The sequence below is a fragment of the Xenopus tropicalis genome, chromosome 2, assembly GCF_000004195.4.
Source record: "Xenopus tropicalis strain Nigerian chromosome 2, UCB_Xtro_10.0, whole genome shotgun sequence".
Lineage (NCBI taxonomy): Eukaryota > Metazoa > Chordata > Amphibia > Anura > Pipidae > Xenopus > Xenopus tropicalis.
In genome coordinates this window covers 29,576,050-29,590,995 of record NC_030678.2, presented here as the reverse complement: position 1 = coordinate 29,590,995, position 14,946 = coordinate 29,576,050, and positions in this window count along the sequence as shown.

Genomic DNA, 14,946 nt, shown 5'->3' with positions numbered 1-14,946 from the left:
TGGCCTGTTGTATTAGTTGATGTTACAGGGCTGATTCTTATATCCTGATGCTAAAGTGCACTGGTTTCTGAGCTGCTGTGCAATAATAATCTGTATTATTTAATAATCAGCCTTATATTGTAACATTTCTATTCTATATATACAGTATATTGTGACATTTCTATTCTATATATACAGTATATTGTGACATTTCTATCTATATATACAGTATATTGTGACATTTCTATCTATATATACAGTATAGTGTGAGTGGGTCCCTAAGCTCAGTAAGTGACAGCAGCACAGAGGATGGGCAGTGAATCAGCAGAAAAGAAGATGGGGGGCTACTGGGGCATCTTTGGGGGCACAGATCTTCCCTGCTAAAGGGCTGTGGGGGCCTTGGGCTGGTACAGAAGCCCAAAAAGTTCAGTACAACATTTCTACCCTACTTTTTTAGTTTGGCTTTAGTTCTCTTTTAAAGAGAAATTATCAAACAGGAAACTATTTACTCATTAATTTGTTCGGAACTTGTTTCATGAGATAAACTGTATTATGTTGAGTAAACTATGATGACATAATGTATTAAGTTGCTAGAACATTCCTTCTGTGTGCATGTCCTTTTGTATGTAAAATAGGGAGGGGCCATACTGCTTGCCTCTTGTCAATTGTCATATAGTAATAAATACCCAATCTATCTATGGGCACCCAGGGAAATGGTTTTTTTTTACAGAGTCTGCAGTATATACCCACAGAAGTAAATGAATGCTTTCTGGATAATGGGCTTTATATGTTTGCCTACTGTCCAGTAACAGTGTCAGTAACATGCCTATAATTGGCTACTCCTCCCTAGCCACTTGTATGTATGAGAGGGAGCAACCATACTGCTTGCCTTTTGTGAGCCAGTTGTTATATAGTAATAAAACCCAGATTTAATTGGTTTTATAGCGTGTGCAGAGTATAATTACATAAGTAAAGGCATGCTTTCTGGATAATGGACTTTATACGTTTGGATTTAGCCTACCAAAGCCTATTGCCCAGTTAAAAAAAAACACAACCTTTTATGTTAAAGGGTAAAAGTTAATATTTTGCATAAAAAGGGCATGTAAGACACCTTCCAACAGACATTTATTAAAAATGTTCACTGGTTTTGAAGTTATTTAGAAATGTACTTGCAATTGAAAGCATTGTTTGCCTGAATTGTTCTCCACTGCCAGTTCTGACTCTTGAAACAGTGTAGCAGAAATCAGATTTGCTTCAGCCAAAACTCCATTTTCCACATTGTCTTGCATGCTTTTTCACAGATCTGTTAAACAGGTTCCTTCTGCTACATTGTTTCATTAGTTTAAACCAGCAGTGCATAGAATACAAGGCACACAGGCATACTTGTTTTAATGGGAATTTACAGATATTTTGAAAAAAACATCAAATATTTACAATGTATGTATATTGTGTATTATCTTTTTTGGGCTTGGAATCCCTTGAAACCTGGTTTAAAGGGTAAATAGGTTTCTAAAAAGAAACAGTAGCAGTTTCCCTTTGTGCTTATGATAAAGAAGAGCAGCTGAACTTTGGAGAAGGGTGTTAGCATGCTAAGGGCTAAGGAACGGTTACACACTAGGGCTAATGTAATAAACTGCTGGCTAGCAGTGGGTTAATACTTCTGCTGTGTTAGTTCAGGTACAGATACACACTGGAACTTTTGGTATATTTATTAGAACAAGGCAGGTAGATCTGGCCTGCTCCATGCTTGCTCTCAGCTTAACAGGAAGCACACAACAGGAATAGGAATATCATCATCAAGCAATGGCAAAACAGCCAGAATGCCATTAACCAAGATGTCTACACAAGCAGGTTACTACATTCCTCCCTTTTTAGCAAAAAGTAGATCTCGACAATATATATATTATATATATATATAACCAACAGTTATAACTCAGTTCTAAACATTTTAAAGTGGAAATGTCCAAGTTAACCATAACATAGTGGCATTATAAGTCCAGTCTGTCAGGAGGCTTGCGTGCTCGTATCGGATACCTCCGTTCACCCTCAGAGGCTGTAGCACTGGTTGGATTAGATGGATTGTTGGCATCTGGTAATTCCTGTGAGGGCGCTACAGGTACTTGAAAGTCAATGAAGGAGGTACGGGTGACACACTCTTATCTGGAACCAGATGCTCCACATGGACATGAATGTGACGGTTACCAATTTGAACCTCGTACGTCAGGGGACCCCTTCTATGGCAAATGGTCCCTGGAGACCAAAGGCGCCCTGAGTGGCGGAAGTCTCGAACCAAAACCTTATCACCTGGGTAAAAGTCTTTGTATCTTTGTCTGGAGCTATTATGTGCTCTGACTTGTCGCTTCTGATGTTTCTCCACTGTATCAGCTAAAGAGGGTTTAATCAAATCCAACCTGCTTCGGAGGTGCCTCTTTAAAAACAGTTCCGCTGGGGTACTTTCAGTGACTGAATGTGGAGTATTCCTATAATTAAACAGAAATCGACAAAGTCTCAACTCTCCTGTAGTGCGAGCGGACTCACTGGCTACTGAGTGTTTCATCCAAGCTTTTTTAAATGTCTGAACAGCCCGTTCAGCAGCACCATTTGAAGCTGGGTGATAAGGTGGGGTCAATTTGTGCTTGATACCATTTTGTTGCAAGAAGTACTGGAATTCCTGAGATGTGAACTGAGGTCCATTATCCGAAACTAATTCCTTTGGCAGACCATAGGATGCAAACAAATTACGCAGCAAGGTAATCGTTTTCTCGCTTGTACTCGTTTTAGTGGGTAACACCTCCAACCACTTGGAATATCTGTCGATAACCACAAGAAATGTTGCTGGTTTATTTCAGCATAGTCAATATGGATTCTTTCCCACGGCGATGTGGCCCATGTCCATGGGTGAAGGGGTGCAGTGGGTGGCTGATTTTGTACAGAAGCACAAGCAGTACACTGACTTACAAAAATTTCTATATCTTGATCCAGGCCTGGCCACCACAGGTAACCACGAGCTCGTGCTTTCATTCTGTTTACACCTGGATGGCCTTCGTGAAGTTCATGCAAGAGCCTCTGACGATATTTTGGGGGAATGACAACCCGTATCCCCCACAGTAAACAACCTTGATCTATGGAAAGCTCATCTCTCTTTTCAAAATATGGCTTAAGGATTTTGTCAGAGCTGTAGTTTGGCCAGCCTTTGGAAGTAAAGTCCCACACTTTTGCCAGAAGAGGATCACGACTTGTTGCAGCTGCAATATCTTTGCAAGAAATAGGTAGTTCCTCTGCAAATGAAACTTGAAAAATGACACTTTCGTCATGAACATCTGTTGTATATGGGCACGGAAGCCGTGATAGAGCATCTGCATTCCCATGATCCTGAGAACGTCTATATATAATATCATAGTCATATGCCAATAGGAGTAGTGCCCATCGTTGCATTCGAAGTGCTGCCAATGTTGGAATTGCTGATTTTGGCCCAAGAATGGCCAGAAGTGGTTTGTGATCAGTGACCAGTGAAAACTTCCTTCCATAAAGATATTTATGAAATTTTTTTACTCCAAAAATAATACTTAGTGCCTCCCGCTCTATTTGAGCATAGTTGCGCTCTGTTTGTGTTAGGGTTCTAGACGCAAAAGCAATTGGATGTTCTCCTCCATTAGGCAGTATATGTGATATAACTGCTCCAACTCCTTAGGGTGAGGCATCACATGCTAATCTGAGTGGCTTACTAGGGTCATAGTGTGCTAGCCACTTGCTGTTGGTTAGTCTTTGCTTTGCATCCTGAAATGCTTTTTCACACTCGGCTGACCAAGCCCACTTGGTATCTTTCTGCAAAAGTTCATGTAAGGGTTGCAATAATGTTGACAGATTTGGAAGGAACCGTCCATAGTAATTTAGCAGTCCTAAGAAGGAGCGTAGTTCAGACACATTTGAAGGTGAAGGTGCATTAACAATAGCAGTTAACTTTGTTTCTGTTGGGTGAAGACCTTGTGCATCTATGCGGTATCCTAAGTATTCTACAGACTCCTGGAGGAAGTGACACTTGGACAATTTTACTCGCACCCCAGATGCTTTTAATTTTGATAACACCTTGTCTAACAGTGCCAAGTGCTTTTCAACAGTTGAACCTGTAATTAAAATGTCATCCAGAAAACAGACCACATGATCAATTCCTTGAAGAATCTGATCCATTGCATGCTGAAAGATTGCTGGAGCTGTAGATACTCCAAATGGTAAGCGCTGGTATTGGAACAACCCCTTGTGTGTGTTGATGGTAAGAAATGGCTTTGAATCCGGATCCAGCTCTAGCTGTTGATAGGCATTTGATAAATCAATTTTGCTAAAGTATTTACCTCCAGCAAGTGAAGCAAACAAGTCCTCTACATTTGGTAGTGGGTAGGGTTCTGGTTCAATACAGCGATTGACAGTGACCTTGTAGTCACCACAAAGTCTAATAGTTTTGTCCTTTTTGGGGACCACTACAATTGGGGCAGCCCAGCTGCTGTATTTGACACGTGACACAATACCATAATGTTCCATTCTTTCTAGTTCTTTCTCCACAGGTTCTTTAAGAGCATATGGCAAGGGACGTGGCTTATGAAAAATGGGCTTTGCATCTGAATTTACAGTGATAGTTGCCTTTAGCCCCTTAATACTGCCAAATTCTTCCTTAAAGAGGGAGTCATGTTTACTCAGGATCTGTTCCAGATTTTTGTGAAAGGCAGCTTCAGTTTGTTTGTAAATATTTTAGCCCAATTCAGCTTTAGGTGCTTCAACCAATTTCTGCCCAAAAGGGTGGGCCTGTTGCCCTTCACAACCACTAAAGGCAATGTAAATGACTGACCTTCATATGTGACTGGTGCTAGAATCTCTCCAAGTACAGGAATCTTCTCTCCAGTATAAGAAGTGAGATGTAAAAGTGAGTTCTGCAGTGCCATTCCACCTAAACAGTTCTTGTAAACAAACTCTGATATTAGTGATACAGATGCACCTGTGTCAAGTAACATGTTTACTGGATGCCCATCAATTTCCAGCTTAATATGAATGCCATCATCTCCCCCATGCGTAGTATTGACTGTATTCAAGTCTGTGCAGTCACTTTCCTGGCTGTCACAATTAGACACATATTGCGCCCTGGGCCTGCCTGGTTTGCTTCTGCAGACACGAGCAATGTGGCCTAACTTTCCACAATTTCTACAGGTTTCTGATTTATATCTGCAGTTCAGTTGCTGATGCAGGCCCCCACAGCGGTAGCAGGGTTTGACCCTTTGTGTCTGAAATGCCTGCTCACCTGTAACTGACTCTATAGGTGGCTGTGGTGAATTTGGTGAAATGGGTTTAGACCCTGTAGTTATTTTAGGGATATCTGTAAATGAAGAACTATTTTGCTGTTTGAATTGCTGAGAGTCACTTCTAGTTAATTCTATGGCCAAGGCAATGTTACAAGCAGACTTGAAAGTGAGATCTGCTTCATTTAGCAGCTTATGCAGGTAGAACTCATCATGGAGGCCACATACAAACTTATCTCGCAAAGCCTGATCCAGGAATGTACCAAATTCACAGGAGGCAGATAGCCGTTTTAAATCCAAAATATAGTCTGCAAGGCTTTCCCCCATGTTGTGATTTCTCCTATAAAATCTAAAGCGTTCAGCAATGATGATAGGCTGGGGTTTATAATGCTGAGAAAGGGTCTCTGTAATTCTCTCATAGAACAATTCAGTGGCCTTTGCAGGAGCTATAAGAGTTTTAAGGAGACTGTAGGTTTTTGCTGGCAGTGTAGCAAGTAAAATATCTGCTTTCTTTTCCTGACTAACATCATTTGCAGACAGCCATCTCTCAAATCTTTCCAAATAAGACTCAAATTCTTCAGCAGATTCTGAGAACTCTGGGACTTTCCCAATGGCAGACATTGTAGCAAGTTACTCACTGTGCAGAGAAGAAATCCTGCAGCCTGTGCAGCCTGTTTGCTCTGCAGCTGAGTCTGTTTCTGAGTCCAAATACACAAATCCCATCCTCGTCGCCACTGTAATAAACTGCTGGCTAGCAGTGGGTTAATACTTCTGCTGTGTTAGTTCAGGTACAGATACACACTGGAACTTTTGGTATATTTATTAGAACATGCTCCATGCTTGCTCTCAGCTTAACAGGAAGCACACAACAGGAATAGGAATATCATCATCAAGCAATGGCAAAACAGCCAGAATGCCATTAACCAAGATGTCTACACAAGCAGGTTACTACAGCTAAAGTTCTCTTGACTTAGAACATTAAGGACAAAACTTTGTATCAAGAACAAAAATGTTATATTTAAAAAGGTTATAAGGGACGTGACACACAGGGAGGGATGGCATATGCGGTGCCGCTATTTGCTGAAGTCGCGGAAGTTGCCTTGAGAGGAAACTTCCGCGACTTCGGAAAATCTTAACGCTGTGTATGCCTTCCCACCGGCAATTTACATTCTAGCCAGTGGGATGGCATTTCGGGTAGATGAGTCGTCCGCGACAAGCGAGATTTGTCACGTGGCAACTAATCTCCCTGTGTGTCACAGCCCTAACAGTGCGTACACAAACCCAAGCTTTAAAATAAAAGGAAGAAAGCATAGAAGTCCTATACTGTACCAATAGTGCACCAAGTCCTTCCATTTCTAGAGACAAGGGGAAACCAACAGGATGAACTTTCAATCGAAAATGGCCCTCCAAAGTAAATTTAATTTTTAGTCATAAGAGCTGACTATTTATCACAGTTTGCAGGGGCATCAGGTAACTAAACCCCACCCATGCTCAGGAATGTAAGGGGCGTGGCCTAGCAGGCAGTGTGAGGTTTTTTTTAACCTCCTGTGTATATGGAATGAACCATTAAAGGACAAGGAAAGGCTAAGTTACTCGGGGGTGCCAAAATGTTAGGCACCCCCAAGTGACTTTAATCTCTTACCTTGTACCCCTGGCTGGTGCCCCTGTACGGAGAGAACAGCATCAGCCCGGGGTACCTGTAGCGCTTCCTCCTTCCGCCTTCATTTTGGAACGACTAAATGGTAGGCGCCTGCGCAGTAGAGTGAAAAGCCGACTTCTCTGTTAAAGTTCAGCCCATCGCTCTACTGCGCATGCACGCGCTCGTGAAGATGGAAGGAGGAAGAGCTCTCGACAGCTACCCCGGGCTGGTGCTGTTCTCTCCGAACAGGGGCACCAGCCTGGGGTACAATGTAAGCGATTTAAGTCACTTGGGGGTGCCTAACATTTTGGCACCCCCAAGTGACTTTGCCTTTCCTTCTCCTTTAATAGATGGCCATAATTCCTTATGGGAACATAATAGAGAGATAATATTAAATTGGTCATTGGTTATGATTTTTCCAGCCGTTTCCATACACGCTAAACATCAATGCTGTGTGACTTATGTGTCACCCCTATGTATCACCCCTATGTGGGCTTTCACTCCCCCCAAATAGCATGGACTCTTATCATTCAGTTATCAGCCAGGGCTTAGATCAGGGCATCCCAGGTTCCTGGGACTCACGGCTGATTCTAGACCCTATTGAACAAAGCTCTGTTAAATAGCCATTTGATACTTGCAAAATTATTTTTTTGAATACCTTGGCCTGCTTTATTAACTGTAACAGGCCTGTATCATGACAGACGCTGAATGGCCCACATTGAGACCTCAGGCTGAAAGAAGCAGATCCACTTTCCTATGCTGCCCATGTGTCTGCACTGAAAACTACAGACTATGTTTTAGTGCAGCCACACGCAGCAGAGCAGAGCACAGATTGTAAATCTCAAACACAGGCATTTTTGGGCAGACCTCCGCTCCGCCGCATGTGGCTGCACTGAAGCAGATTCTGTAGTTTTCAGTGTAATCTGGTCCTTTTCTATTCATCTTCCAATAACTCATGCAAACCACTGCCTGGTTGCTAGGGTTAATTGCAAGCTAGCAACACATTTTGCCTTAGAATATCACTTTCTACATTGTCCCTGTAATTAGTAGAACGATAAAAGAGCTTAGTAATGAAAAAAAGGAAACCTCAAAAGTTTAAAAATGTTTTACTTTATGAAAGGCAGATATACACATGGAACTAACTCCAGTAAGCCCCAAAGGTGTCAAGTTGTACCATGTAAACTGGTTGACTATGGGAGGCATTTTTCTATGCCCCAGGCAGAAGTGGAAGAGTACTAAGGGGTGCTTATGCATGGAACATTCCTGCCCATGGGGAACTGCTGCGCTCTGCAGTGTGTGCAGTATCAGGCACAAGGGGCACAACAGAGTGTTGGCGGTGTAAGGACAGGTTCTGATTGAGGTCCAAGTCCTCCACCACTTCCTAACTTGTGTTCCTGAATGATGTGAATGTTATGGGATGGGTAGGGGGCAGGAGTGGAGACGCACTAACACAGACAGTGCTGTATCCTTGGGGGCAGCTGCAGGTCTCTGTATTCCGAAACTGAGTGCAAAGACCTAGATCAATTCATTTTTGCAAGAAGCCAGGGTGCAAAGTGTCATAAAATGTCCAGTTGCACCTGGTTTTTGTATACGTATGTATACGACCTCTTTGGGTGTGACTTGCTTTATGTCAAGCCCTGAACATACTATTGGGATATTTATTAAATACAGTTAGGATCTGAATCATTTAGGACAATTTGTCATTTACCCACAATGCAGCATAACTGCAGCCTAGCAGGAAGCTGTGGTAGCTGAAATTGCATCCTATGCATCAAAAGGAACGCAATTGCTGGTGTTTTCAAATCAGGCACAAGTTGCATCTAACATTTTCTTCACTTCTGGTCAGTGTCGGACTGGCCCACCAGGATACCAGGAAAACTCCCGGTGGGCCCAGGGGTCAGTGGGCCCTCTTGCTTCTAACTATTTGCTGGAGTTGGACTGGTCCATTGGGATACCAGGAAAACTCCCAGTGGCCTGCTTCATGGTCATTCCCTATTCATGTATGAGAACAAATAGACTACTAGGGTAATAAAGAAATTAAATGAGCAAAGGGGGATAAGAGGAAAATTTGGATTTATATCTCTATAGCCAAACGCTGATAGTCAGAAGGAGGCAAATAGGCAGGAAACAAACTAACGCATGAGGAGCGTACGATTATTTACCTGTCTACTTACGACCCAACATTAAAGGCACTGTTTGGACTACTGTTAATACATTAACCAGACTGTACAGAATGTTTTCTTAATATGCCTGCTTCTTTTGTTTTTTCTTTTTTCTGTAAAAAATAAATAAAATCTTTTCAAATGAAAAAAAAAAATGAGCAAAGGGGGGATAATAGTTTAGAAAGTGGGCCCGGTCCAGGGTTTTCTGGTGGGCCCCTGTCATCTCAGTCCGACACTGCTTCTGGTATTAGTAAATATACCATGGGGTTGCTGTATAAGGCTCTGAGTAAACTCCCAAGTATTGCTCCCAGGCATTACACTACAAAACAAATTACTTCAGAAAGGCCATGTCTATGGCTTATTTTAGAATAGCATTTACCAGCTCCATTATGACAGCTGTTTGGCTGGATTCAATGAGTCTGTGACATGATAAAAGAGAAACGCAGCAGGAAACCCATTCCTCAATGTCTGTATGGTGGGAAGATGCACAGTTAGGAAACGACCCTAGCTATTTCAGTATCCCTGCTCAGCTGGGGGTGGACGGAAGTTGGAAACACCAATATTGTTATTGGGGAAATCAGAAGCAGTGGTTCCACTGAATGTCGGATAATATGTATCTAACCCACTTCATCTTCTCTACCATTATTAGAACTAGATGCTATTAAAAGCCAGCCTGTGAGCATGCACTGGAAGAGAATATACAGTATTACATTTTAGAGACAATCAGGCCGGGACTGGCAATGTGTGGATTCAGGCAAATGCCAGAGGGGCTGCTGTAAGATGCCATAGACACACACTATTTATTGGGCTGGTGGGAGCTGTTTGGGTCTCTGTGTACTTGAAATGCCAGGGCCTTTTTTAAATCCTAGTTCAAGCCTGATCATTGCAACATAACTGGAGAAAGTGCAGGCAGCAAGAGCAACACTTCCCTAGGTCATTGTATCCTACCCCGACCATGGGAGGTAAGCAACTACATTCACTGCAGGGTACCTAACAACTTGACACCCCCCCCGCCCCCTTTTCTTTCTTTTAAGCAAAATACGATCATTTAGATTTTTTTTTTATTCATTATGTTTTTTTCTGTAATAAAACAGTGCCTTGTACTGGTAACTAAGCTGTATGGTAACTAAGCTGTAGCAATCCATATTGATTGCAAAACAATCCTATGGGTTTATTTAATCTTTAAATGTTTTTTACTGGACCTTAGATATGGTGATCCAAGTTGCAGAAAGAGCCCTTTTCCATGTTCAATTATTCTGGATAGTATATAATAATGGCTATAATAATAATAATAATAATGATGCAATCAGACATGCGCATTGGACAGACATATCATTTGCCATCTGACACAGCTCCCAGGCTCTGTACAGCACTAATTCCCAGTTTCGCGTTACAGGATACAAAGACGGGAGTTGCCAGTGGCAAATGCAAAGCTGTTCCTTAGCCAAACCAAGCTAAAATCCTGTATGGAAATCTTGCTCAAACAGGCAGTTAAAGCAGATGCTCAGCTAAAAGATTCTGAGAGTGTAAGGGCTGTTATTATTTAAGGAAGAAGTTCTCATTATTTTTTCCACAAAAGCAAATGTAATGTCTGATGCTTTGCTTGTAAAGGCATGCAATATAAGAAGATGTGCAACAGAACAGAACCAACGTATCCAGTTTATGCACCATGTTAGCCAAAAATACTTATGTAAATTAATGGGGGATATTAGATCAAATGTAATTTAATGACCTGTTACATTCACAGTAGTCCCAATTACTAAGGGGAGGGGCAATCAGGCCCGGACTGGCAATCTGTAGATTCTGGCAAATGCCAGAGGGGCTGCTGTAAGATGCCATAGACAGTCATTATTTATTGGGCTGGTGAAGGACTATCTGGGCCTCTGTGTACTTATTTTTAATCTCAGTCTGAACCTAGTGACAACTGTGTTACCAATGCTGCCTGGATTGGTCTCACCCTATTCATGCCCCTATACTTGCTTTTTTATGCTTTTTGCACTAGAAAAGCAAACTACAGACTAAATTTTGAACATTAAACCATCACTTTTGCTCTAGCCTCCATGTTTGCCCACAGTCATTGTTATCATCAGTGTAAATATAATAGATTAATATAACCAAAGTAGGGTTGCCATGTTTCTCTTTCTATAACTCTGGGCAGGGTGCAGATGAGGCAGTTTTGATCCAGACTGTCCTTACGAAACCAGACTGTCCGGGTCAAAACCAGAGAAGTGGCAACCCTACACCAAAGGCTAATTATACCTTGTTCCTATTAAAAGGAATTTTGTGGTCTGATTGGGACATGTAGTACTCTACCCAATGTATCTGGTCACAGCTAGCCACTATGGCTGTGTGTGCTCCATAGAATCAATGGGGAATATTTATCAAAGAGCAAAAATAGAGGGGAAATATCCAGCTCTCTGTTAACTTGTATACAATTTGTAGGGGAGTACTTATGAAAGAGTGAAAATATGGTTTGCCAGTCATACACAGTCACTGAACATTTCATTCAAATATAACAGTTAAATGGGTCTTATTTAAGCTAAAATAATTATTTTATAACTCTCCACAGGACATCTAACCTGTAGTGTGTCATGTAAGGCAAGATCTGGTGACAAGGTATGAGCCTGGCCAGTGCTTTCCTGCCTAAACAACCTCTGTTGGCCCTGGCTCTAACCCTTACATACGTGGGTGCTGCACAAGATGCCCATAGCTCCCACATGGGTATGCAAAGTGGTAAATGTACAAATGTTAAATATAGGAAAATACAGGAAGAAGAAGAATACAAGGAAAAGGAAAAGGGGACATTTAAGAGTAAAAACCTAATCTTAGCTGGGTAACTGCTGAACTGTTAAATGAGACCAATTATATTACAAATGTTAATGTTTTCTTTCAAGTAACCAATTCTTCTGTTAAACTGTCCTTATGAAATAGATTTTATCACAAAATCAAAGGGACTGAAGGAAGCATTAATAGACACACATTGGCAGAAGGATAGATAGGGAGTATATAATTGATGGATAACTGGATTAGCTTATTCCTGCTGTTTTTATCTTGGGGGCTAACAGTATTATATTGGTTTGTTGTTTTTCAAAGCCACTATACACATGCAGGTTCCTGCAGAACTGTGCTTGATGTGGGGGCAATGGTATATCTCTTTAGAGGTGCATCTGGGAAGGGGGTAGTGACTGTTGCATTTATGTCTCTATAGCTGCATTTTCAGCCTTGTACAACTAACCATGCCCACCAGTGACAGCAGTCCCTGCCCCTTGATCTTTAGGAGGGCTATGGTAAGACATAATGAAGTCCATAACGTAGGAAAACACACGCCTACACCTACTGGACCTAGCCTAGACTCACCAGCATTAGGTATGTCTTTACAGGAGCTAGGAAAAACAAAGCCTTTGGGTAAGAATATAATGTAAATGTAATTGTTATTGTCATGCTTGTGTTTATGGATGTTATGCTTCAATTTGTAGCTGGCTTCATTCTTTATAGTCTTCTTGTTTTATTCTTTAAATTCTTATATTACTCTCTGGCTAGAGTGGAAGAGTAAAGGGACCTATTTCCAGGCTTATATCACTTGAAAAATGCTGAAACTGGTGCTTGTCAGTTGATTGTGAGTGCTGTGGCACAGTTAGAAGAAAAAGGACATAAGTCCATCAAGTGTTTTCTGGCTACTAAAAAGTAGCCCCATGTTCCATTGCCTAAAATAGCCCCATGTTTCATGACCCTTTTTCTGTTTCTGCTGTTTGCACCCTAGGCCAATGGCACACCCTATTCTAGGTAATCTAAACTGTGCCCAATGAGAAGGGATTGGGCTCTTTGCTGCCATTAAAAACATGACAAGTTAATAAAGATGGGAAATCTTATCTGAATCTGTGGGTAGTACGAAAAGGCCCAGCCCTAGGGTAGCAGGAGTTAAAGATGGCATGCCACTTGGGTGCATCTGAACTGGGGATTGGGTGGGAGATTCAAAAGATGTCAAAATCTCCTGCCCGTGATGTCATAAGGTGCAAATGGCTGCAAGAGGGTTGGTATAAACAAGTGCCCAGGGGGCAATGGCCAGAGCTTTCTCTGAAAGTGAGAATGTCAGCAGCTCAAACTCAAACTTTTTCAAGAAATCTAATCTCTAGTTCCGATTGGTTACGGCCCAAGGGCAGATTTGCCCAGTGTTGGTAAATGGGCCTCTTGAAACAGAGTTGTTGAGCCAAAAGCCTGGTATGAGCCATCTAAAACTGCTAATATATGAGATACCACTAAAATAGAACCATTTATATAATTTGCAAAGGTGCTCAAAGATGCGGTTTCCATTAATTCCTTTCTTGGTTTAGATCACCTTTAAGGCAAGTAAAAGCATTACAAAAACAGTAGGATTGCTTTGCCACCAATATGGATTCATGCAGCTTAGTTTCCATTAAGTAAAGGGACAGTTTTATTGAACCAGTTAGAATACTAGAATTGTTTGCTTAAATGGTACTCTATGGATAATGGCATTTACTGTATTTCTGAGTTTTCTGGATAATGGTTTTTGAATAATAGATTATATATCTGTAATATGTGAAATTCATATTTAGCAAGGACATTTTTCAGCCAAGGATTCATGCCCACCTCAGCTCCACCTTAAAACCAGTTTTGTTTATTAGTTTATGGGAATGGCAAAGTGTAACACAAAAAACACACAGACACACACATACTGACAAATCCTACATGTTACCTCCTACATTTAATTGGAGCCTTTGGGGAAGTGGAGCCGCTAATCCCTCTTTCTAAACTGGTTTTTCGAGGCCGCTGGGATATTTTGTGTACAAGTAGATTCCACATAAGAGCCGAGCCCTGGAGTTTAAAGATGGTATGCTGCTTGGGGGCATCTGAACTGGGAGATTCCAAAGTTGTCAAAATCTCCTGCCCAAAACCCCACAAAACCCTTTACACCAGAAAAAACTTCCCCAGGGAGGTATTTATAATTAAAAAAAACATTTTATTCATCTAAACATGATACAGAAAAAAGTATCAAACTTTAAACATTGTATATCCATCAAAAATCAAATAAATACATACCCCCATTGTAATAACTGAAAAACAAGATATGAAGGCAGATACTCCCTTGACAAAGGCGTTTGAGCCGAAACGTTGGGGTATTCTCTCATCCAGAGTATCTGCCTTCATATCTTGATTTTCAGTTATTACAATGGGGATATGTATTTATTTGATTTTTGATGGATATACAATGTTTAAAGTTTGATACTTTTTTCTGTATCATGTTTAGATGAATAAAATGTTTTTTTTAAATTATAAATACCTCCCTGGGGAAGTTTTTTTCTGGTGTGCAGGGTTTTTGTGGGGTTTTCTGGATGTATATAGTCCTCTTATGGGGGGATTATTAAAACCCTAGCACCTGGATACTTTATACTTTATTGTTTTTTTGTATATACAATTTTTTTTGGCAAGAATATTCTAGCCAGGAGTGCCCTCCATTTCTCTAAATTGTAAAATCTCCTGCCCAGCCAGACCCCTGTGCTGCCACTGGGTGCAAATGGCTGCAAGGGGGTTGTTATGAACAAGTGCCAAGGGGGCGGGGTGTGTAACAGGGCATCCAGACCACAGTGGTCAGAGCTTTTTCTTAAAGAGTGTCAGCAGCCCTGGTGGTGCATTGCCAGTTGCTGCCACTTTAGGGGTCATTTATTTTGATTAGCACCAGGGCGGTACTCCATGGCAACCAATCAAACTTCTGCCTTCATGTTCTACCTTTTGCTGAGAAAAAAGCTAATCACTGGCTGGCTACTATGGGTTATTGCCCAGGTGCAGATTTGTCCAGTGTTAGTAAATGAGCCCCTCAAAATAGAGCTACTGAGCAAAAAGCCTGGTAATAGTCATATAAAAC